The sequence below is a fragment of the Vicugna pacos genome, chromosome 18, assembly GCF_048564905.1.
Source record: "Vicugna pacos chromosome 18, VicPac4, whole genome shotgun sequence".
NCBI lineage: Eukaryota > Metazoa > Chordata > Mammalia > Artiodactyla > Camelidae > Vicugna > Vicugna pacos.
Genome location: NC_133004.1, coordinates 42623283 through 42636332, shown reverse-complemented (window position 1 = coordinate 42636332; position 13050 = coordinate 42623283). Strand labels below are relative to the sequence as shown.

The 13050-nt window shown below is 52.6% G+C and overlaps 1 long non-coding RNA gene across 1 annotated transcript; it reads right to left on the bottom strand.

Moving 5' to 3' along the window:
• Positions 1-1002: 1002 nt before the first annotated feature.
• LOC140687162 (uncharacterized) lies at positions 1003-13033 on the bottom strand. Its single transcript, XR_012061315.1, has 6 exons — positions 12807-13033; positions 11771-11856; positions 9596-9712; positions 7241-7445; positions 1864-2031; positions 1003-1715 (listed from the first exon to the last, which is right to left on the bottom strand). It is a non-coding gene; the product is annotated as an uncharacterized lncRNA (long non-coding RNA).
• Positions 13034-13050: the final 17 nt, after the last annotated feature.

Genomic DNA, 13050 nt, shown 5'->3' with positions numbered 1-13050 from the left:
TTGCAGATTTATTCACGGAACTCCCCACACATCTGGATGAGAATATATGACTTGCCCCCTAGAGGAAATAGTTAAATGAATCGCTAAAGCACAAAATGTTCCTGTAAGATTGCTTCCATATTTTATTAGACACAGATGAGCATGAATTATTGTGAAGCCAACAGGAGGCTTTGCAAATTTGGTTCTTGCCTTTCCATAAACAGCTCTTCCACATCTAGAGCATCGTGGAAAGGTTGTAATGAATGTTGGCTTGTGATGGGACTGTTGTATAACTATTCATCCATCCACCCATCCATCCTTCCAACGTTTAATGGGCACCACTGTATGCCAGGTAATGCCAACTAATTTGCAGTTCAGATGTCATTCCCATTTTTTTTCTTTTTAGTGCTATTTTTCCCCTTGGGGGTGGTAATTAGGTTTATTTATCTACTCATTTTAATGGAGATCCTGGGGATTGAACCCAGGACCTCCTGCATGCTAAGCATGACACACTCTACCACCTTAGCTATACCCTCCCCCCACCCCGGGTGTCATTCTCAGTGACCTGCCTTCGGAAGACATCACCACATGGACAAGGTCCTTGTGAGGTGATCCAGTTTAGGGTTTTACTGTCTGGGAGGGACACCTATTTGGGGGAGCAGGCTTCCATTCATGGATCTCAGGAGGCCACTGGCCACAGAGAAGCAGCACATTTTCATACACCCCTCCGCGGTTGGAAATGCTACTTAATGTTAAATTCCTCTTTCTTAAAACCTGCTGATTTGTGTCAAGGTGTGAAATTTCTTGGGGGAAAATGGACTCAGTCAAATTAAACTAGCTCTCAAGTTGAATGGATCTTATTAGTTTCTCACACACTGTGTGGTTCTGCCAAATTGAGCCTGGCCGGGCCTCCCACGGGGTCTGGTTTCTACTAAGGATGCCCAGCATGGGGTGGGGGGGTGGGGGAGCTGGGGATAAGAGAATAAATGTCATTTATTTCTCCTCCCCCGTGTGGCAGTTGAGCGTCACAGGATGGCTTGTAAGATCACTGGAAACCCGAGGGACTGGGACCCTTTTACAAAGCTCCCTCTGCCACCACAGAGAGGAGGGGACAGGAGTAGAGGTTATCTCTGCTGCCTTGGCCTGAGCGGGGACGGGAGTGACGGCCACCAACGACCTGGCGGGGCAGGCGCTGGCTCAACAGAGGGTGGGGCTCACGCCGCTGGGACCCGGGGCTTGTAGGGCTGACGTTCTGGGAGGGGTAGAATCTGCTTCGAGGGAGACTTCTTGAAAAAAAAGCAAGAGGTGGGAAGGCACTCAGAGGTTCCCACAGCAGCCTATGTGGTCCCTGGCAAGGGAATCTCTCCTGCTTCCAATTTGTAGGCAGAGAAACAGCTCAGCAAGGCCACCGATGAGTTCTGGAGATTGGATTTGAACTTGGCATCCTTCCTCTACACCACGGCTTCCCAGACAGGAGCTGTGCTGACCCCTCCTCAAGGCAAGACAATGCTGCAAAAACTGTACTGGGGCATCTGTGAGGAGGCCCCTGGGCGGGAGAGGACGCCCGCCACTGCACCTGTCCTCAGGTGAGGCCTGTTGAGGACGATCTGGCAATGTCTAGAAGCATCAACTCCCGACTGAAGTCTGGTTCCTGATCAAGCCAGGCAGGCAGCCTCTCCCCTTCACTCCAAGCAGTGGGCACCGGGATTGCTTAGGAATTCAGGAGACAGAGTTGGCTAGACACAGGAATTCAAATGAATTGCTCCTGGAATCCAGAGGAACCAAGTGCTCAACAGCCTTTTGGTTCAAACTTTCAAATTTACATCGAAAAAATTCTCTAGAATGTCCATATGGGTAAATGGAATAGAAGAGAGACGGTTGTACCTTTGTTTGAGTAACTGAGGATCCCACAGTGGTCCTGGATCAGAATGAAGTCTCAGCGTGGTGTTCTGGAAATGCCCCGGGTATCAGCATTAGAAGACGTGGGCTCTGTCACGTCCTGGCTGTGTGACTCAGGCTGGTCACAGTTGTGCTGAGCTACAGTTCTTTCCTCTGTAACAATGGAAGAGAGCAGTGTTTACTTCATGGACCATCCGAGGGTGTTGTCAAGCTCACGAGATGCGAGACGTTCAGGTCACTGTGCAAACACGGATTGTCGTCATCAACCAGGGGGTAGGATGTTGGGGAAAGGGGACCAAATGTCTTTTTCAACCCAAGTTAGGCTTGTCTATTAGTCAGGGTTCTCCAGAGAAACAGAACCAATAGAAAATTTAAAAAACTATAAAGATTTATTATGAGGAATTGGCTCACGTGGTACAGAAGCCCTCGGCACGCTGGAGGCCCAGAAAAGCTGGTGATGTCGAAGAAGGTGACATGAGATGAGATATTCCAGCACAACAGTGAGGCAGGAGAAAAGGGGGACCCCTCCTTCCTCAGCCTTCTGCTCTACTTGGGCCTCAGTGGATCGGATGAGCCCCTCCCACCACCACTCTGGGGAGGACCATCTTCTCTCCTGAGTCCACTGACTCACATGCTCATCTCCTCCAGGGACACCCAGAGATCATGTTTAACCTGGGCCCCCCAGAGCCAGTCAGGTCGACACATTACATTAACCCTCACCGCTTGGGAAGTGTTTTCTTTTCATTCATGAAATTGGAGGCCTGGGGGAGGGGAGGAAACACTGAGCGCGACTGGGGCCCAGGTTAGGGCCGAATTCTTGGTGGAGTAGAGAGTAAGGAGCGTGGGGAGGAGTCTGTGCAGCCAGGGGAGATGAGGGATTCAAATGCCCAAGACGGGAAAAGGTATATTAAGAAGCATCCATGTGTAATATTCTTTGAGAGTCATAAGCATAGATCAGAATACCTTCTGATAGTTTTTGTCTAATGGCTATGCTTCTTGGAAGGCGCTGCCCCGTGGGGCCGTGGGATTCATTCAGATCCATGTAGAGAGAATGACCATCAGTGCTGGGTTCAGCTGCACCTCCTGTGAAACTAATCACTCAAGATCTGAGCTCTTGTGTAATCAAGAATTTGTCTGGTCCCAGGGAGGGAGCTTCTCAATCTTCAGAATTTCCTGAGCGACAGGAGTCTCTGTTATTTACGGTGGACTCCTGGGACCACACCTAAGGTTCTGTTAATGAGATGAGTCAGGATTGGGGTGGCCGTGCTACAAAGAGCCCCAAATTCATGTGTTGAAATTCTAACCCCTAATCTGATGGTACTTGGAGGTGGGGCCTCTGGGAGGTGATTAGGTCACGAGAGTGGAGCCCACATGAATGGGATTATGCCCTCATCGAAGAGACCCCAGGGAGCCTCCTGGCCCGTTTGGCCACGTGAGAACATGGTGAAAAGGTGGCCACACATAAACCAGGAAGCGGGCTCTCACCAGACACCGAATCTGCTGCTGACACGATCCCACACTTTCCAGCCTTCAGAACTATGAGAAATAAATGTTTGCTGTTTATAAGCCACCCTGTTTATAACATTTTGTTGTAGTAGCTTGAATGAATTAACATCCAGCCCAACCTTGGTGCTGAGGGCAGAGGAGGGTTGGAGATTGAGTTCAATCACGTGGCCAGTAATTCAATTAGTCACACCTACAATGAAACCCCAGTAAAAACTCAGGACCCCGAGGCTTGGTGGAGCTTCCCGATTGTGAGACACACAGGTGTGCCAGATGGTGACACACTCAGATTCCACGGGGAGAGGGCACAGATGCTCACCGTGCCCTGGGGCTTCTTCATTTGGCTGGTCCAGGTGTGAATCCTTAATTATAAAACTAACCGACGGACAGCACTAACCTGAGCCCTGCGAGTCATTCCAGCAAACTGCCGAACCTGATAGGGGTTGTGACAACGCCCCCAGATTCGCGGCCAGTTGGTCAGAATTGTGGGTGGCCTGGGGATAAAGCGTGACTGGTATCGGAAGTGGGAGCAGTCTTGCTTGGGACTGTGTCCTAGAACCTGTGAAGCCTGTGCTAACTCCCGGTGGCTAGTGTCAGAACTGCCCTGCGCTAACTGCAGTCAAGAGAATGAACATCATACCTTATTTCATTTCTTTCAACCAAGAAATACCCTTTGAGAGCTGATCTTGTGTCAGGCATGGTGGTGGGTGCCACACGTCCCACCTAACTGCTGAAAGTCATGTCATAAAGGAATTCACGAAGCTTAGAATACCACTCGTGTCAAAGGGGCGACACTGTGAAAAACACACTGAGATCGGAAGTACTATTTTTAGGAGGATGCACAGATTTGGAGGACCAGATTTTCACATAAATTCATTAAACCAAGGAAGTTGAAAAGCTTCATGAAGTTAAGGGCTGCAAAGGAATTTTCAGCCTTGCCTTTAGAGGTATTACGTTTGCGAAGAACTTGGAGTCATTTCCGCCTGGAGAAGGGATGCTAATGGCAGACAGCCTTGCTCTGTCCCTGTGTCTCCTGGGATGTGCCAGTTGCAGTGAGTTTGCTGCCTATAAGCACAGGGTAAACTTGGGGAGTGTAAGGGGCAAGGTCTACCAAGAGCAAGAGGAAGGGCTTGGAGACGTCCTGGTCCTCACAGGGATGGGTGGGCCCATGCAGAGAAGAACTTGTAGGTGAGGGTCTGCAGCATCCCACATCGAGGTGTTCCTAGCCTGGAAGCCAGGGCCTCTGTTTCTAAGGTGTACAGTCTTTCTTGTAAGATTAGGGCCCACCATGATTCAGTATGAACTCAACTCTAACCTTAATACTTACATCTGCAAAGACCTGTTTCCAAATAATGTCACCTTCTGAGGTTCTGGGTGGACATGAATTTGGAGGGGACACAATTTGACCCACTGCACCTTCTAAATGTCAGTCAATCGGTAGACAGACCAAGGGGACCAGAGGAAGCCCACCATTGTCAGAGTTATCATAGGAGAGCTGGAGTGGGAGCGAGATTGTCTCAATGGAAATACTTATATAGAATAAATATATATTTATAGAATATTTATAAACTCCAGACACTGCCCCTAAGCACAGGAGGCCCAAAGCCTCTTTCTCCTTTACTGTGAAGAACCTTTGTACTTCTGCACATCTACCTTCCCTGTCATTCTCAGCTCTTTGGGAAGAAGCTTAATTCTTTATTTAAGGTCAAAAGAGACTGTCTGAGCCAGGACTAATGGGTTAAGCCCAGGGACAAGGTGACAAATTGTTCTTTTCTGCCCTCTCTGCCCCGAGGAAGGTGCTAAGAAGAGACCAGGATGCTCTAGGCTGGAGCAGAGGGCTGGATGTGGCCTCTGATGCTCATCCCTTTGTCCATCCCACCCTAACACCAACTGGGGGGCATGGGACTGGCACCACCACTGTGGCCCCAAGCAGAGAACAATGCTGCTGCTGCGAAGCAAGGTTAGGGCATTGCGTTTCAAAGGGCAGATGGTTTTTGTCTCCAAGCAACTTGTAACTCTTTTGTTCAAAGAATAAAAGCACAGTTGGAGACCAGAGAGGGAAATTAGGCCCCTAAGAGTTCAGCAGTCAGAAGGGGGTTCCCTAGCCTCCACCTTACTTTCTCCACTCACCCCTGCCGGCTAGACTCCAGCTGGGCCTTGCGGGGAGCCTGGTCTGCACCACTACACGCGCTGGGCCAGGGCAGAAGGCCAGTCCTCCTGCCCAAGTCCACGGGCTGGCAGAGGAGGGAGGCTGCCTCCCCAAGTGACAGGCAGGAAGGACTGTCCCTTCTTCCCCATCCCCCAGGGTCCTGCCTGGGCGAGCAGGCAGAGGTGGTCTCTGATTCACGGTGGCACCAGCCCAGCCCTTGACAACCAATCACAGTGGTCACTTCCCCACCATAAACAGTGACGGAGGAGGGAGACCCAAAGGGCACTCCTCCTGCAGTGTCTTCCTGGGAGGAGGAAGTGGAAGCATTTTCTATTTATGGGCCAAGGAGGGAGCAGAGGAACAAAGCTCGGCCTCCTCCCCAGGGGTGGCTGGGGGTGGGCTTCTCTCGGAGACCAGCGAGGTTTGGACACCTGCCAAGTTTGGGTCCATCAATTCCGGACGAGCCCTGTGGTCTTTGGTGCCCAGAGGACTTGGCCCCATCAGTAGGTGGTGCTCAGGATGGCTGTGTCCTGGGTGTGCCCTGCAAAACACTGCAGGGTCGAGGACCTGGGGGCCAAGGACCACCCAGTGTGGAGCTGCGGGATGGCTGATGGACAGGGCGGTGCTGTGATGCTGGGGCCATGGTGCCGGGCTGGGGAGGAGCCACTGAGGATGGCCAGCTTCTTCCTGGGAAGGCTCTGACGCAGAGCGCCAGTGGTCATCCTCCCAGATTTCTGAGTCGCAAGTGGCAGGGGTGCAGAACGAATGGGGAGTGGGACTGGGTGCAGGGGGGTGGTGGAATCCCAAGTTGGGAGGACACCGGCCCTTGGCTTTTGCAGCCCAGCCTCTGAAGCCCCGCCCTGTCCATTCCTAAAGCCCTGCCTATGTATCCTGGTGGGAGGTGGGGCCCGCTCCCACACTGGGAACCGGACTCCAGACCCTCCCTTTCCCAGCAGGCCTTGCAGCCCAAGCACGTGACTCAAAGCTCAGCCAATCAGAGGCGTCTGTTCTGACCTAAAGAGGCGGGAAGCTGGGGAGCGTCTTCTGGTGGGGGGTGGGTGGTTGCGGGGCCGCAGCTTAGTGGGGCAGGGGGAAGCTGGGGATGGTGGAGGGTGATGGGTGGAGGGGCTGTGGGACGTATTAAGGGACAGAGGGCACTGGCCACATGGACACTATCCCCAGGGGCAGCCACATCCCACCCGCCCATGGTCGTAGCTGCTGCCCCAGTTGTCCTGTTTCTGCCTGTTCTGGGAGTCTGGTTCTCCAGACTGCCTGCTAGTCTGTGAGCTCCCCGGTACCCATTCCATACATTTCCTTTTCTGATCAAATTCACTAAAGAAGTCCATTTCTGTTGCGTGCAACTCAGAAGCTGCTTGACACAAGAGGGGATGGGGCATGGCCTGAGTCAGACTGGCCAGGATGGAAAGGGGACTGATGACCCCAGGAGAGGGTAGCCAGGGTTGGGGTGAGGCCTACATGGTGGGTGCCCCAGGCGAGGGGAGACCCTGTTGGACTGGCTACACTGGGATGGCTGCTCTCCCCGGGCCTACCAGACAGGGCCCAGTGAAAGCAAACCTGACATCAGCCCCACCTCCTCATCCCCCAGGGGGCCTGGGGCTCCTGGCCCACCTGGCCTTGACCTTGGATATCACCTTCCCTCTTCGTGCTCCTTTCTCTCGTACACAGAGGGCTTGGTGTCGGGGTTCTTACCTTGGCTCTCTGCCTCTCCGAGTTGGTCTAGCACGCAGGTGACTGCTCCAGGCGGTCTGCCTGTGTCCGGGAGCGAGGCTGGCAGCTGTCAATAGGGAGCATCCGGACTCAGCCAGGTCTCGGCCCAGTGGGGACGTGGAGCAGCTTTTCCTCTCTCTCTGGGCTTTGCAAAAAGGCTGTTCCCTGGGGGGCAGTTTGGGTGGCCCTGGAGGGAGGGAGATGAGCTCAGGACTGCAGATCTTGAACCAGGGGCCAATCTGAGAAGTAGGAGGATTTGAGGGGTCACGGGACAACTTCTCAGGGAGTCCCCAAGGCCAGCCCAGGGCACGACAGAGCCAGGCAGGGGCCCAGCCCAGGCTTGAGGAATGTTTGCTGCAAGCAGGTGTAAATAATGAAACACTGCGGCTCCTTCCAGAACCACCATCCGGAGGGTGCTTGTGGATTCTCTTTGATTTCTCCTTTGCACCCGTGGAGTGTCTGCCTCGTGTGTTCCCACCTGCTGGGGAAGCTAGGACTCCAGGCTGGGTGTTTGGGGTTTGGTTCGTGGCTGAGCAGAGTGCCCCAGAGGTAGCAAACATCCAGATCCTTGGGCCCCCAGGGGACCCCAGCCAGTCAGGTTACTGGGGTGCTGCTGGGGAGCCCCCGGGCCATGCTGGCCACAGGAGAGCTGTTCATCAGGGTGTGTAACAAACAATCCCATTTAGGAAAGGAGAAGCCGCCTGGGTATTTACAAAAATGGCCAGTGAATTCAGTGGTTACTCGGGTAATTAGAGGGTGGAGAAGCCAAGGGAAAAATGAGGCAACTCAGAGAGGTTAGTACCTCGGGAAGATGCAGCCTCCCCTGGGATTGGCAAGGTCACAAGAGGAAGTGATTTTACTGGAGTCTGGAATCCGGAGCCATTTGATGGAAGACAGAGTCGTGGCAAGGGCCATGGACCCTCAGGAGCTAGGACTGTGGTTGGAGTGGGTGCCAGAGCCACGGAGAAGCAGCCGTGCAGGGGACTCTACTCAGAGAGAGGTGGGGGGACAGACCTTGATGTCTTTCATCTTTCATCCTACCTTTCAGTTTTGAAAAATTTGATAAAATATACATCACATAAAATATGCCATCTTAACCATTTTTTTTAATGCAGGTGCTAGGAATTCAACCCAGAACCTCATATATGCTAAGCATGCGCTCTACCACTGAGCTATACCCTCCCCCTGCTGTTTTTCAACAGTAGCCATCCTTGTAGGTGTGAGGTGTATCTCGCTGTGATTTTGCTTTGCATTTTCCTAATGATTAGTGACTTTGAGTATCTTTTCATGTGCCACCCTCCTATCTTGCACGAGTGCCTCCCATTATCCAGATCTACCCAGAAGCCTGAGGGCAAGTGAGCCTGGGAAATGCAGTTTTCTGCATAAAGAGGGGAGCAGGGAAGGCATGGACTGGGTGGTGGGTGTGGTGGTGTCGGGGGTGGGTGGGTGGAGTGGGTGGCACTGAAAAGCTAGCAAATATCCCAGGTATTGGAAGCTTACAGGGAACATTGGTGACGTAAGGGACTTCAGAGTCTCCAGTGCACCTCAGGGTCCTGAGGAGGAAACTAAAGCCCAGAGAGGGCAAGGGACCTGCCAGGATATCACAGAGGGGGGTGCGGCAGAGCCGGGGTTTGGACCTGAGTTGGCCTGACTCCCAAACCAGTGCTCTTCCCACTCTGTGACTCCTGCCTTCCTCAGGAGGATAAGGTGCCCTGGCTAGGAATGTGCATCTTCACAGCTCAGTGGCTTTGCTGTTCCTGCCGCTTGGAATGCTTTTTCCTTCTCGCCAACCTGGCCACCCCCTCTAACCTGACCTCTGGGAGAGCAAACCCGAAACCAGGAACCACCGGCTCAATCTGTCTAAACAGCATGGAACAGTGACGGGGTCCCTGTCTTCGCTCCGTGTTGGATGCCTGTTGGTTTTCCCTTCCCACCATGCTGTTCCCAGACTTCTGATGACTTCGAGTTCCCTCCAGGGGCCTCTGCCCCGCACCATGTCTTTGGGTTGGGCAGTGCTGACACCCCTCGTCTCCAAGCTCATTAAGCAGTCCACCTTCCTGGTCCCAGTGACTGGCCCTGAGACTTCAGCTGAGCCCTTGGACAAGAGGGACCATCTTCCACTGGGCTGGCAAAGCCCTGAGGGAACCACATCCACGAGGCCTGCCTGAGACAAAGCCAACAGAGGGGAAAGCAAAGCCATGGGCCACAGCAGAGAATCTTGACAACTTTGTTTCTATGCCTGGGTACAGCTATGCCTGAAGCCACCTTTCACCTGTCGGGGCTAGTAAGTTCCCACTTTGTGCAAGACCAAGTGGTGCTGGGATTTCAGTCACTTACCACTGAAAGCCATGGTTAATGCCTATGCCTTGGGCCTGAGTCCTGCCCTCACAAGCCTTCTTGATTCAAAGTTCCTTGGCTGGTAGTTCCGGTCCTCAGGACAAGCCTTTGAATATCCTGTAGTACGTGATTTGCACAGAGAAAAGCAGATCAGAAATCTGTGGTATTTTTCTTTCTCTTTCTGGCTTACTTCACTGTAAACTGACTATACTTCAATTAAAAAAAATATATATAAAGAAATTGGTAGGATACCACCTGGGGGATTTCGAGTCAGGAGGGCACACTTTTCCTGATTCCAGGCTTAGTGACTGCCCAAGGCCCCTGGTGGTGGCTGGTGGAGCTGGCACTAGCCAGGCTGTCGGGCCCCTTGGTTGCCTTGCCCGAATCTGGGTCTCCGGTGAAGGCTGTGGCTGGTGGGGGAGGGGGTGGGGTACCCGCCTTGTTAGCCCAGAATGACAGATGCGTTCCTGTTTCTGAAACAGCCATGGAGCCCAAGGAGCATTGCTTGGTGAGAGAGTGGCGTGCTGAGGCTCAAGTGGCCCTGCCCTTGCGGACTCCCCAGGCGCCCAGGAGGGTCACTACAGGGCACGCGGCGCTCTGTGCTTCAAGCGCAGAGCCAGAAAGGAGCCCCAGCAGCCCTGTGCCTCATCAGCTCTGCGCCACTGCCCGCCCTCCTGGGGCCCTTTACACATTCAGAACCTATTTTAGAAGTAGCAGCTCGTCTGATTCTCTTTAATGCACTTCCAGGCAGCACAGATGTGCATCAGGGAAAGAATGTTCCCTGAACCAAAGTGCTTCCGTGGGCCTCGGGATTCTCGCTCGGCGCCCACTCCCAGACCAAGAGCCTCCTACGAATCATGCATTAGTTCTCGTGATCATCGCGCACGCGGAGGGGAAGATCTTGCATGGCACCCTGTGGGAGGCAAAGGGCCGGGGATTCCAGCTACGGGGAGGAGCAGACCCTGAGAGGGAGGAAGGATGTCGGCTTGTGGAGGTGAAGCTTGCTGTGTCCAGAGCCTTGCCACCAGGTCACGTGGGGAGACGGGGCCCTGGCTACTGCCCCTCCTGCACTGCCGTCAGTATGTGACAGACTTTATCCTGAACGGAGGATTTGGCACCTGAACAGTCCCATATGGCCTGGTTTGCAGGGAGGTGGGGTGGGGAGGGAACCCACAGATAGAAAACAAAGCGCAGGGTGGGGGAAAGGACGAACCACCAGACTAATGAGAGCTGCAGGACCACGCGGCAACTCCCAGATCAAAAACCATCGCACCGAGCTCGTTAAACCCACAAAGCCATCAATTGAGCACTGCCATTGTCTGTCCCAAAAAACGTGTCAGTCAGACAGACAGACGAGGGAGGGAAGACGTCTGATATTTCTGTCGTTCACAAAAATACATGTTTTTGATTTGGAGGGGGAGGCACCCAAAAAATCTGTGATTTAACTTTTAAAGCAATTTTCAAAGGTGTTTTTTTTTTCCTCCAAAGCTGAAAAATGTCCCTGGAAAGGAGCACGAAGATGCATGTTATTGAGAGATGTCAGTTTCTCTCTTCAGTGAAGTGAAGGAAGCAGGTGGCTACACCAGCCAAGTGGATATTCCGGACCGAGGTGGTCTCCTGGGGGAGGGCCAAGGGCACCTGGTCTTCACTGTGGGGCAGAGCTCAGATCCAATGACCATTACACACTGAAGGCTCCTATGCTGAAACACCCAGGTTCTTTCTCTGACTCTGCATGTCAACCTGCTTTCTGGGCAGTGTCCCCGCAAGTCTGGGAGGCATGGAGCTGCCTGTCTTAGGGGGGTGCCCCCCACCCCTGCACCCTGCGGATGAGGACTCAAGAAACCAGCAGGAGTGAACCCAGGGTTTGTGAGGCCTGGAGCTCAGACCGTTTGAGGGATTCTCTTTGAGAAAAAGAACACATGAATACAATACATGCTTAGGTATGAAAGCAAAGGCTTATTTAGAATGAGAAAGGCAATCATCACAAAAGTACCAGAGCCCTGGGGACCCAGGTCTCTTTCTTCTGCGATATCTTTAGACAATTCACTACAAGCTTGCCTATTCTGTGCTGGCCTCTCTCCCCACCTAGAACACTCTATGCCTCCCAGCATCCTCCGGCTGTCACAGGGGCTCAAGCAAACGAGGGGTCCTGACGTGGAGGCTTCATTAGCTTACCTGAAAATCTGTCCCTGGAAACTAGGCTGCCTCGAAAAGTCACGTCTCTGCCCTGGCTGGGATTTGCCTGTCATGGGATCCAAGGTCTGTGAGGTAAACGAGAGGCGAGAGGATTTGGAAAGGCCCAGAACTCCTGAGCTCTGGGATTTGGGGGCAGTTGCCCAGGGGTGGCAATTTCGGTGGATGGAAATCTGGCTAATTGAGTCGCACCCTGTTCAGAGAAAGATCATGTAGTGAGAAGGGGCTGGTGAGCCGGGGCCTGGAGACGGGGGCGGGCAGAGCCGTCCAGCTGGGGCCAGGCAGGAGGCATCTTGGCTCGGGCATCTGGGTTTCTTGCCAAGGCTGAGCCTCTCACCTTGGCTGAGAGGGCGCCTCAGGCTGCTTGGGCCCAGAGCCTCCACCCGCTTGCCTCTTTCTCCTTGTTCTGATTCCGGGCTAATTGGGTGAATTTGTGGGCATCATGGTCACTGTCTTGGAGGCCTGCCTGACAGACAAGAGAGTGCAGACAGTGTGGACGAAGGTCTGTTCAGTGAAATAATGCCATTTGCAGCAACATGGATGGACCTAGAGATGATCATACCAAGTGAAGTAGGTCAGACAGAAAGAAATATCATATGATATCTCTTATACGCAGGATCTAAACATGATACAAAGGGACTTATTTACAGAACAGAAACAGACCCACAGACATCGAAAACACTCAATGGTTACCAAAGGGGAAAGGTAGGGTCGGTTTAATTAGGAGTTTGGGATTAGCAGATACAAACTACTACCTACAGAATAGATAAACAACAAGGTCAAGCTGTACAGCACAGGGAACTACATTCAATATCTTGTAATAAATTATAATGAAAAAGAATGTAGATATGTTATATACAACTGAATCACTGTGCTCTACACCAGAAACTGGCACAACATTGTGAATCAATATACTTCAATTAGAAAAAAAAGATCTGTCTATCCAAAGGGTCTGGCCAGTGGTCGTCTGGCTCTCCTTGGAGCCTGCCTGAGGGACAGAGGGGACTGGCCTGCTCACCTGCAATCCGATAGCTGTGTTTCTCAGGGCAAATCACAAGCGTGGCATTGTGGTTTTTATTCGTCACCCTCTTTGAACTTGGTTCATGCCAGTTCCACCCGAGAGAGAGGGAGGGAGCCACTTCCCTGTGCCCACAGAACCACGTCTGGTGCGGAGCCAGCTCCATAAATATCACTCCAATGGATGGAAAGTAGATTTCAAGCCTGCTTAGAAGGCCAAACTCAGGCAGTAATGAATTCCTAAG